The sequence below is a fragment of the Poecilia formosa genome, unplaced genomic scaffold (assembly GCF_000485575.1).
Source record: "Poecilia formosa unplaced genomic scaffold, Poecilia_formosa-5.1.2 Scaffold641, whole genome shotgun sequence".
NCBI classification, from domain to species: domain Eukaryota; kingdom Metazoa; phylum Chordata; class Actinopteri; order Cyprinodontiformes; family Poeciliidae; genus Poecilia; species Poecilia formosa.
This window is the reverse complement of record NW_006800580.1, coordinates 18,557-27,164: the sequence shown is the minus strand read 5'-3', so window position 1 is coordinate 27,164 and position 8,608 is coordinate 18,557. Positions and strand designations below refer to the sequence as shown.

The 8,608-nt window shown below is 39.8% G+C and overlaps 1 long non-coding RNA gene across 1 annotated transcript in view; it reads right to left on the bottom strand.

The window, feature by feature from the left end:
- LOC107834490 (uncharacterized) overlaps positions 1-6,246 on the bottom strand; it is an 8,217-nt gene extending 1,971 nt beyond the window's left edge. Inside the window, exons 1-2 of the long non-coding RNA XR_001660281.1 lie at positions 6,164-6,246; positions 2,088-2,094 (exon numbers count right to left, since the gene is read on the bottom strand). This is a non-coding gene — a long non-coding RNA (uncharacterized LOC107834490). The remainder of the gene's footprint in view (positions 1-2,087; positions 2,095-6,163) is intronic.
- Between the last annotated feature and the right edge of the window lie 2,362 nt (positions 6,247-8,608).

The window sequence follows — 8,608 nt, the reverse complement described above, 5'->3', positions numbered from 1 at the left end:
ACCTAGAAAGCTCGGTCTCCCTCAGGATGTGGTGCGCACCATTCAGGGCGTACGAGCTGCTTCTACCACAGTGTTATATGCTTCGTCATTCTCAGCGTCTGTTCGCGCTTTACAGAGATAACTCAGTGGGGCGTCCTGTCTGCCCAGCGTCTTTCTCACCGCTTGTGTGAGGCCATCTCACAGGCTTGCACTTCTTCTGGATTGGATCCTCCAGAGAATCTGAGAGCTCACTCCACCAGAGGGATTTCATCCGTGGAGGTTTGTGCACATTTGTAACAAAAATGCAGAAAGTGACTGTCAGAGTTCTGCGTGGAGGAATGTCTGTGGAGGACATTTGCACGGCAGCTTCCTGGTCATCTCCGTGCTCATTTATTCGGTTTTACCTGTGTGATGTTCCCACGTTCTCTATGACCCATTCTGTCCTCAGAATCCTGAGAGAATAATTATTTTTGTCACGTTTATTTACAAAGCATTTGAGAGCAGCAGCAGGCCTGTTTGTCTCAACCTTTCTGACCAGATGTCATTCGTAATTCCGCACTCTAGGCTGAGACTGTTTTTGTTATATGCGAGCAGATGCTTCATGGTGGTGGTCTGGATGGACCCAGTGAGGCATAGACTACATCCTGCTTCGCCTTTAACCCACTAGCGATAGCCTTAAAGGGCGAAGCCTGTACGAAATAGAACATTGGTTACGTATTGTAATCCCAGATTCTATGAGTATAGGCGCAGCCCTTTAAGCTGTGGCACTCACTGGTTCCTGAATAGCTGAAGAAAAAGGCTGTTAGGGAGCCGTTTGTCCAGTCTGACTGCTTTTTATACAGACCGGGGTGAGGCCCACCCAGCAGGAGAGCGTGGACTAAGCTTTTTTCAGTGCTGCGCTGCGCGCAAGGGATAAACGCACTAGCGATTGCCTTAAAGGGCTGTGCCTATACTCATAGAATCTGGGGTTACAATACGTAACCAACAGTTCAACGGGAAGTTTTAATGAGTTTATAGAGGTTTTTAAGGCCCACACAAACAGAAGAACATCAGAATCACTTTTTTGCCGTCGGATCAGAAAAATAAACTAACAGAAACTGAACCACAGGATAAATAAATGTTGTGCATCACTTTAAGCAGACAGTGATGTTCCCGAGAAGTTGCCATCATCTGCCAAGGTAAACTTATCTGCTCCTCAGTACATACCCTACGTGTTTACCTAGGGAAATAGGAAACAGGACTTCTCAATTACTAGTTACTTTCCTTTTACTAAAGTTGTTTGTGAGCCAACTACCAGTTACAAATATACAGACAGAGTGTCTCATCAGGTCATCGATCACAAGTACCTTCACAGCTGACTCGTTTTCCTCATCCTCCTCCACTTCTTTTCAGAGTTTGTTTCAGAGTAACTATTAATAAGTTACTCTGGCTATTCTAGAACTGTCTGAGGTGATCTCACTGCTGCAAATTTACTTTTGAAATGTTTAAATGGGCAGTATTATGTAAAATGTACCTTTTTAAACTTTACATCATATTGTAATGTGATTTCCTTATCAAGAGCATACCTGGATTGTTGCTTTGATTCGTTCATGCATATTTGACAAGTCCTTTCTCAAATATGCTGTGGCAACCATTCAGCTGTGGAAAACGATTAGGTGCACCAAGGTTACAGCTCCTGCTCTTTTCAAGATGCATCTCCTCTTCAGAGCTAGTTTCCAACCTTCTCAGCTCCCGTCTCACAGAGCAGCCCTCCCATTTAAGCTCTCCACTCAGCTCCTTTAGACTAGTTAGCAGCAATTATCACACACCTCATGAAACTGCGCTTCTGCTGAGCTTGTTATATGAGATATTTCTCAGTGCAACACTGGTAAAAATGTTGCTAAAGGGATAACAGAGAACCAATATTGTGAAGGTGGAGTTTCAGAAAGAACAGAAGTTTTTATGAGACAGAGCCCCAATTAAGGGATTAAATTACAAAGTCAAATTTCTTTTATGTCATATTTGATATATATACAGGATTTGTACAACAATATGGGTACTTAATTGTGCTATAAAATGTCAGTATATTCCTGAAAATTCCATAATCCTGCCCCTTTCAAATCTTTTACCATTAAACTGTTGACACGTTCATGTTCTGTGGTATCTTTGAAATGTAAACTGCACTTAAGATAGCAACTTAATCATTTTGTCGACTTAAGCTAGTACGAGAGTTTTGGTTCAATGGCGGCATAGAGTGAGTTGCGTTTCCAGCAGACCTGGCTCTTTTTTAGACTACTTTTTAAGAATGGGGACCATGAGAGTACACCATTCAGTAGGTTGTGTAACTCGTTCTATGACACCATTAACTTCCATTCTTTCCAGGTCTCTTTACTCTCTGTAGCAAGGGAAAGGGTGTGTGGGATGCTATGTGTACAGCATATGGCACAGACAAACAACTTTTCTTCTTGCCGCTGAACACACTGGTGAAAGCAGGCTCTCTCATGGATGATATTTCTCCGGGGAAAGAAATATTAATCAAATTTCCCCATAACTATGACAAAGTCATTCCGGTCCTCCTACACTAAGGGACGGCAGCTCTAACGGTTTTCCCTCAGAACTGGACACACAGCGCTCACACTTGTAAGAGTCTTTGCTGTAAACACAGTAACAAAGTAACAGAGTTCTGTATATGACAATGAAGTCCTGCATTCAAAATAAAAATGTAAGTAAAAGTTTTGACAACAAAAGACATGAAATCCTATTTTCAGAAAGAAAATGTGTGCTCTTGGGTTATAGCAGAAAATCCCTCCATATATATATCTGTTGTAAATACATGAATGCCATGCAGGAACATCAGGATGCAGAGAGTCAGAGTGAGGGAGAGATAGGATTCAACTAGATATTTTAGTGAAATATTTGTGGCTCAAAATGATAGGAGAAAAAATATATATTTTGGCTTTTTTTGCCAAAAAAAAAGCCAAAAGGTGCTTTTCAACCTTTTGAGAGCCATGGCTCATGTTTGGCAAGTTATTGAATGCAGGACTGGAAAGTGAGACAGCACACCGAGTTATCAGTGAAGAGCTAAGGTGTCTGTTAGGTGTGGAAAGTATCATTTTTTATTTAGTTTTGTAGGGCAAACTGTTGCACTGATGTAGAGAGTTGTTCAGGAATAAAGTGTTTTTTAGACTTCATATTTGTTAGTCAAACTACTGTATTAGATTTAAAACTGCTGAGTCCTATTTTACTATCTGTTTTCTACATTAGAAAACAGATTGCCAGTCAACTTGTATCAATGCAGTTTGACCAATAATAAAATTAATTTTGACCAATAAAATATATCAGAATCTGGTAGCAAGCTTGTGTGTGCTACCAGATTATTCAGCTTGCTAGTTGAAAGGCAAATGATAAAGTAAGTGTACAGTGCTGGAATGACAGTCACTATGCTTTATTTAATAAAGATTCAAACCATTTTTTTGCAGAGGAAATGGAAGATGATGATTTTTTGGACTGTTTGCCAATTTAATATGATAAAACATATACACACATATGTATAGTGTCATACAGTTAATTTATTACCAGGGATAGCATAGAAAAGAGGTTGAAAATATTTTGTCGTCACTTTCTTATTAGCAAAAGTATTGTGATAAATTTGAAGTTCATATTGCCCATCTTTACCCTGACTTTTCCAAATTACAACCAGGTCTCCAAAAGCATTTTGTTTGGGGTGCTATGGAGCCAGGCCTAGTATAAAAGCATCTGGTTAGAATCAAGCCAACAACTGTGTCCACATTCTGAGCACAAAGTCCCACTTATAACTGCATGAACCTGCCACAACCACGCACACACACATTTGTAATTCTACTCTTGTTAGGCATTTTTCCCCAACACTTACCCTAACCCTATCTAAAACTTTCTTCACATCACACTTCTAAACCTTAACCTCTAACCCTACAAAAGGGGGTACAGCACACGAGGCCTGTCACAATAAACAATAAATCAATTAAACATTTGTTCCTTGAAACATTCATCTTGGAGTTAATGATGTATGCAGTTTGTTTATGCTCAGCATTTTTGCAGTCAGGGATATGAAAGCACCTTTGTTCTATATGCAAAAATCTCAAAAATATGAATAAAAAAATATCCAAAGAATGTACAAAATAGGCTAAATAAATGTTTATTCGCAAACACGCACGCACACACGGTTTCCTGAAAAACAGAACATCGCAGCCACTCACTAGCAGTCCATCCCACTGCACTGTAAGCATGAGCAGAGCCCTTGTAGTGTGTGTTGTTGAGGAAAAATGAATATTTTTAGTGTTTAATACAGTTAATCTTACGGCATGAGAAAAGGTATATTGACCATGGCTATTTTGAACAAATTTCTTAATTTAGAACAGGTTTATGTTAATGATTTAAAACTAAACTATTGATGGGTAAGTATTCAACTTACGGGAAGGAAAATGGAGATCAAAAGGGAGCTCTCAATGAGGCTCCTGTTGTGTTATCAGAGGACAGAAGGCCATAAAAGTAGCATCTGCAGGAAGGCAGTATCACTTGGATGAGCGTGGGAGAGAGACGTTTGCTCGGTTCAAGGAAGATCAAAAAGTCTTCCAAAACTAACATCTGGGATGGTGTAAAACTGAATACAACATAGAATGTTTAAAACCACTACCATTTAATTTGTAAGACATTTTTCTTAGTTATTAATAGCATGCTCTGACTGAAAATAGTTTAATCGTAGTTTTAGAATTACTAATTTAGTCAGTGATGAATGTATTTTGAAATTGTATTATCTGTTACTATATCAGAATCAAATAGAAAATGTTTTGTTTAGTATTAGAAAACTGCTCAGGTTTATGGTGAAAAGGGTTTTGGAAAATGATTGTGTTAATTTTTATACTCAGGATTTAATATTATATTTGATAGGTTAGAAAAAGGAATTTTACCCCATTCTGTTCTGTCAATTTTATGTATTACTTTTGGTTTACGGCAAGACTCAATCTTTTGAAGTGCTGAATGCAGAAGAACAAAATTAGGTTTGTGGAGATAACCTTTGCTTCAGCTATATACAAGATTTTAAGTTTCTTCCTGTGTAGGGAGAAAGCGGGAGAGATTCCAGATTTCACACCATCTGTGAAGTATCTTTCTCTGTTTTTCGTTGCCTAGTTAGCCTTAAAATAGCAGGAGTTCAGGAGAAACTCTGCTCTCACTTTGTTTAAACAAAGGGGATAAAATGGCCTTTGATCTTGGAAGTAAATTGTAAGGAGTTTCTAACTTTTAAGAGTGTCCATAATAGCTTCCAGCTGGTCAAGCAGAGGTATGCCTTATTTGAATATATTAAAGAGGAAAAACACGCCTTTACTATAAAAGTTTGTACACAGGAGTAACAAATCAGATTGCTGCCTTATTTTGCTTTTGCATCAGCACTCTCCAAAGACGTGTCTTTGCCTTTTTTTCTCTATCCTCTTTGTCTCAGGTAAATGAATGTATGTCTCTGTTGTTCTGCAGTTTCTGTTGTAATTTCATACGTTTTCTATTGAATTAAACTCTGAAATTCTGTGAAGTCAACACTCATTGTTGTTGTCTGTGTGGCTACAGAACCTGGGATCAGTGAGAAGAAGATTGAGCCAGATATTTCCCAAAATATACTATAACTTAAAATCTTCTTCAACAGTGTGTTTCAGCATTTCTTACTTTAATCAACTGATTCTGATTTTCTCAGACACCGATTTTGTTTGAAAAGTTATGAAATATGGCAAGAAAATTAAGTAGGCAACAGTGGGATGACTATCTGAAACCATGCACATGCAGACATGACCTAGTGGGCAGGTCTGTCATTTGCTCTGCGGTGAGAGCAAATGAGGACAGTGACTGATTTTCAGACCTTGGAGGGGGTAGATAAGATTGATGGATGAGATTGGTCCTGTGTTCTGTCGGTCCTGACACAGCGAATCTGGGCCAATTTATTGCTGCATTTTTAATTCTAAAAAATATCTTGTATGAAATTCTCGGTGCATATGTGAGCTTACTGTAGCTATGCAGAAACTGAAACTCATGTCCTGATATGAGTGCTGGGACTCTCCTCAGGGCGTAAAGCAGTCATTAACAATCTCAGTTGGTTAACTGGAATTAAATGAAACATATTCAAATGTGCCTTGCTTACTCAGTCACTCAGTTGTCTTACTATAGAAATGTGTCTCTATACAGAGGATGCAGGAACTTACTTCCCCAGTATCAAGAGGGATCCAGCCCGTTACTTGCAGCCCTGCTCAGACTCTGTGAAGACCTGGCTGCGCAGCATGAAGACCGCTGGGAAGATCCTCATCCTCATCACCAGCTCCCACAGTGACTACTGCAAACTCATCTGTGAATTCATCCTAGGGTAAGAGACTGAACCAGTCTTTCACTCTGGAGTGACACCAACTCTGGAGGTCTCTGATGTGTCAACTCTCTCACGTGTCATCAGGTTTTATTTTACTTTGTGTTGGCTCACTTGTTCTGTTCATTTGAGTTGAAGAGGTTGAGTGTCTACATCCTCCTGTTATTTGACAGGAGGATGTAGATGTAGATGTAGCTGTGGAGGAGCTCTGTTAGTTTCTGGTGTGTCAGTGGAAAGACAGTAACATACTGATATTCTTTCACACTCAAGAAAATAAAAGGAATGAGTCATTCAAATAGTCAGGGTTAAAATCAAACACTTTTCCACTGACAGATTCTGGCTGCTAATAAAGAACAATGAAATAATCTTGATATTTTTTATTTGTCGTATACAAATATATTTGTATGCAAATAACTTGTGCGTCAAAACGATACGCTTCAGTTTTATCCCGTTTTACCAACTGGATACCAAGTGGAGGCAAAACTGGATACTCTCTCTCCAACCAATCACACACATACACACACATATTTCTACTCGTTTGGCATTTAGCCCTAACACTTATCCTAACGTTAAGTAAAACTTACTTCACGTCATACTTCTAAACATAATCCCTGGGCCTACAAAAAGAGGGTCCACCACATTAGCACTGGGCTTTGGCCCCATACGCCCATTGGTCTTCAGAGGATTATTAAATTTGGTGGACCCTGGGGGGATCACGTGATGCACGATGCGGAATAGTTGTGTGTTTTTCGTCTCCTTTCTGGGTCGAAGTAAAACTATTAAAGACAACAACCCACCGTGTGAGCTGAAACAGTTGTGGTAAGCTTCGACATGTCTCTTGATAATTTTTATGTACCTGCTGCATCGAGCAAAAAGAAGAAAGGAGGTGGCAAAGGTGGGGCTAATACTAGCATACCCGCAGCTATCCAAAACGACCGACACTGTGACTGAAGATATGGAGCAGGGGTGCATTGTGAGTGACGTGGAAGAAGCTAATACTCTATAAGAAGACACTATAGTAGAGCGAGTTACTAAGAATATCAAAGAAATACTGGACAGAAAAGTAGCTGCAATTCTTAAACCAGTATCTGAACTCTCGGAGAAACTCGACAGAATGACGCAGCGAATATCTGCGGCTGAACAGCGCATTTCTGATCTGGAGGATGTAACAACCAGAAGTGCACCCAGAATGGACGGTATGAAGAAAACTGTTAAAAGGGCACTGGAAAGGCTGGACAGTTTCAAAAATCAAAGCGGGCGCCAGAACATTAAGATTATGTGTCTAAAAGAAGCCATCAAAGGCAGAGAACCGGTGGCTTTTTTCGAGGCGTGGATTCCTAAAGTCCTGGGACTGCAGCAGACACGGATAAAAATCGAAAGAGCCCACCGTACAGGACCCTCGGCGGGACGAAACGACCAAGACCATCCGCGAGCAGTCCTGGTGAGGCTACACAACTACATCGATAAACAAAAGATTCTCGGCGCTGCAAGGAATAAAGGAATAATTCAGGTAGAAGATTGCAGAGTCTCCTTTTACCAAGACTTTTCTGCAGTAATCATAAAGAGACAGGAATCCTCAGGCGCTCGGCGACAGCTGCGAGAGGCCGGCGTCAACACGCGTTCTTGTTCCCTGTGGTTATCAAGATCTTCAACCAAAATGGGACGCCCACATCTCTTTCTGACATGAAAGAAATTAACGAATTCAAGACACTTCATAAATGACTTCACATGGATCTTTCCACACGTCCGAGCAGGCATAAAAGACTGTGCAATAATGCGAGGTAAACACGACAATGAACACTCATAAGATTTGTAACTTAATAACAGTCATAATTTTAAATCAGTTCTGCTTATACTGTTTTACAACAGTACGTTGAGGTAAAACATCTTCATTATATCCGGCATTCGTATATCCAGACCCAGACAGGGCAGAGTGCTTAATTCTTTTTCTGATCTTGGTTTTTCACTGGCCCCCACACCTGCTGTACCTTAGAGTTAGGCTATGACAAGTTTGTTATTGTTATCTTTTTATGTTACAGTTTCTTTGTTGGAGGCTGGTCCAAGCTTTGTGTAATGTTTTGGTTTTTGCTTGGAACTTTTTTGTTGGCTTGTCAGCACAAAACACAATTTGAGGCAGGCATGTTGCAGTTTAACTTTGTATCTTATTTTGTGTCTTTTTAAAATACAGCATAAAGTAACATATTGATATACTCTGAAGATGAGCATTAGGCTTGCACATGGAATGTAAAAGGTTCTAATAATGCAGTAAAA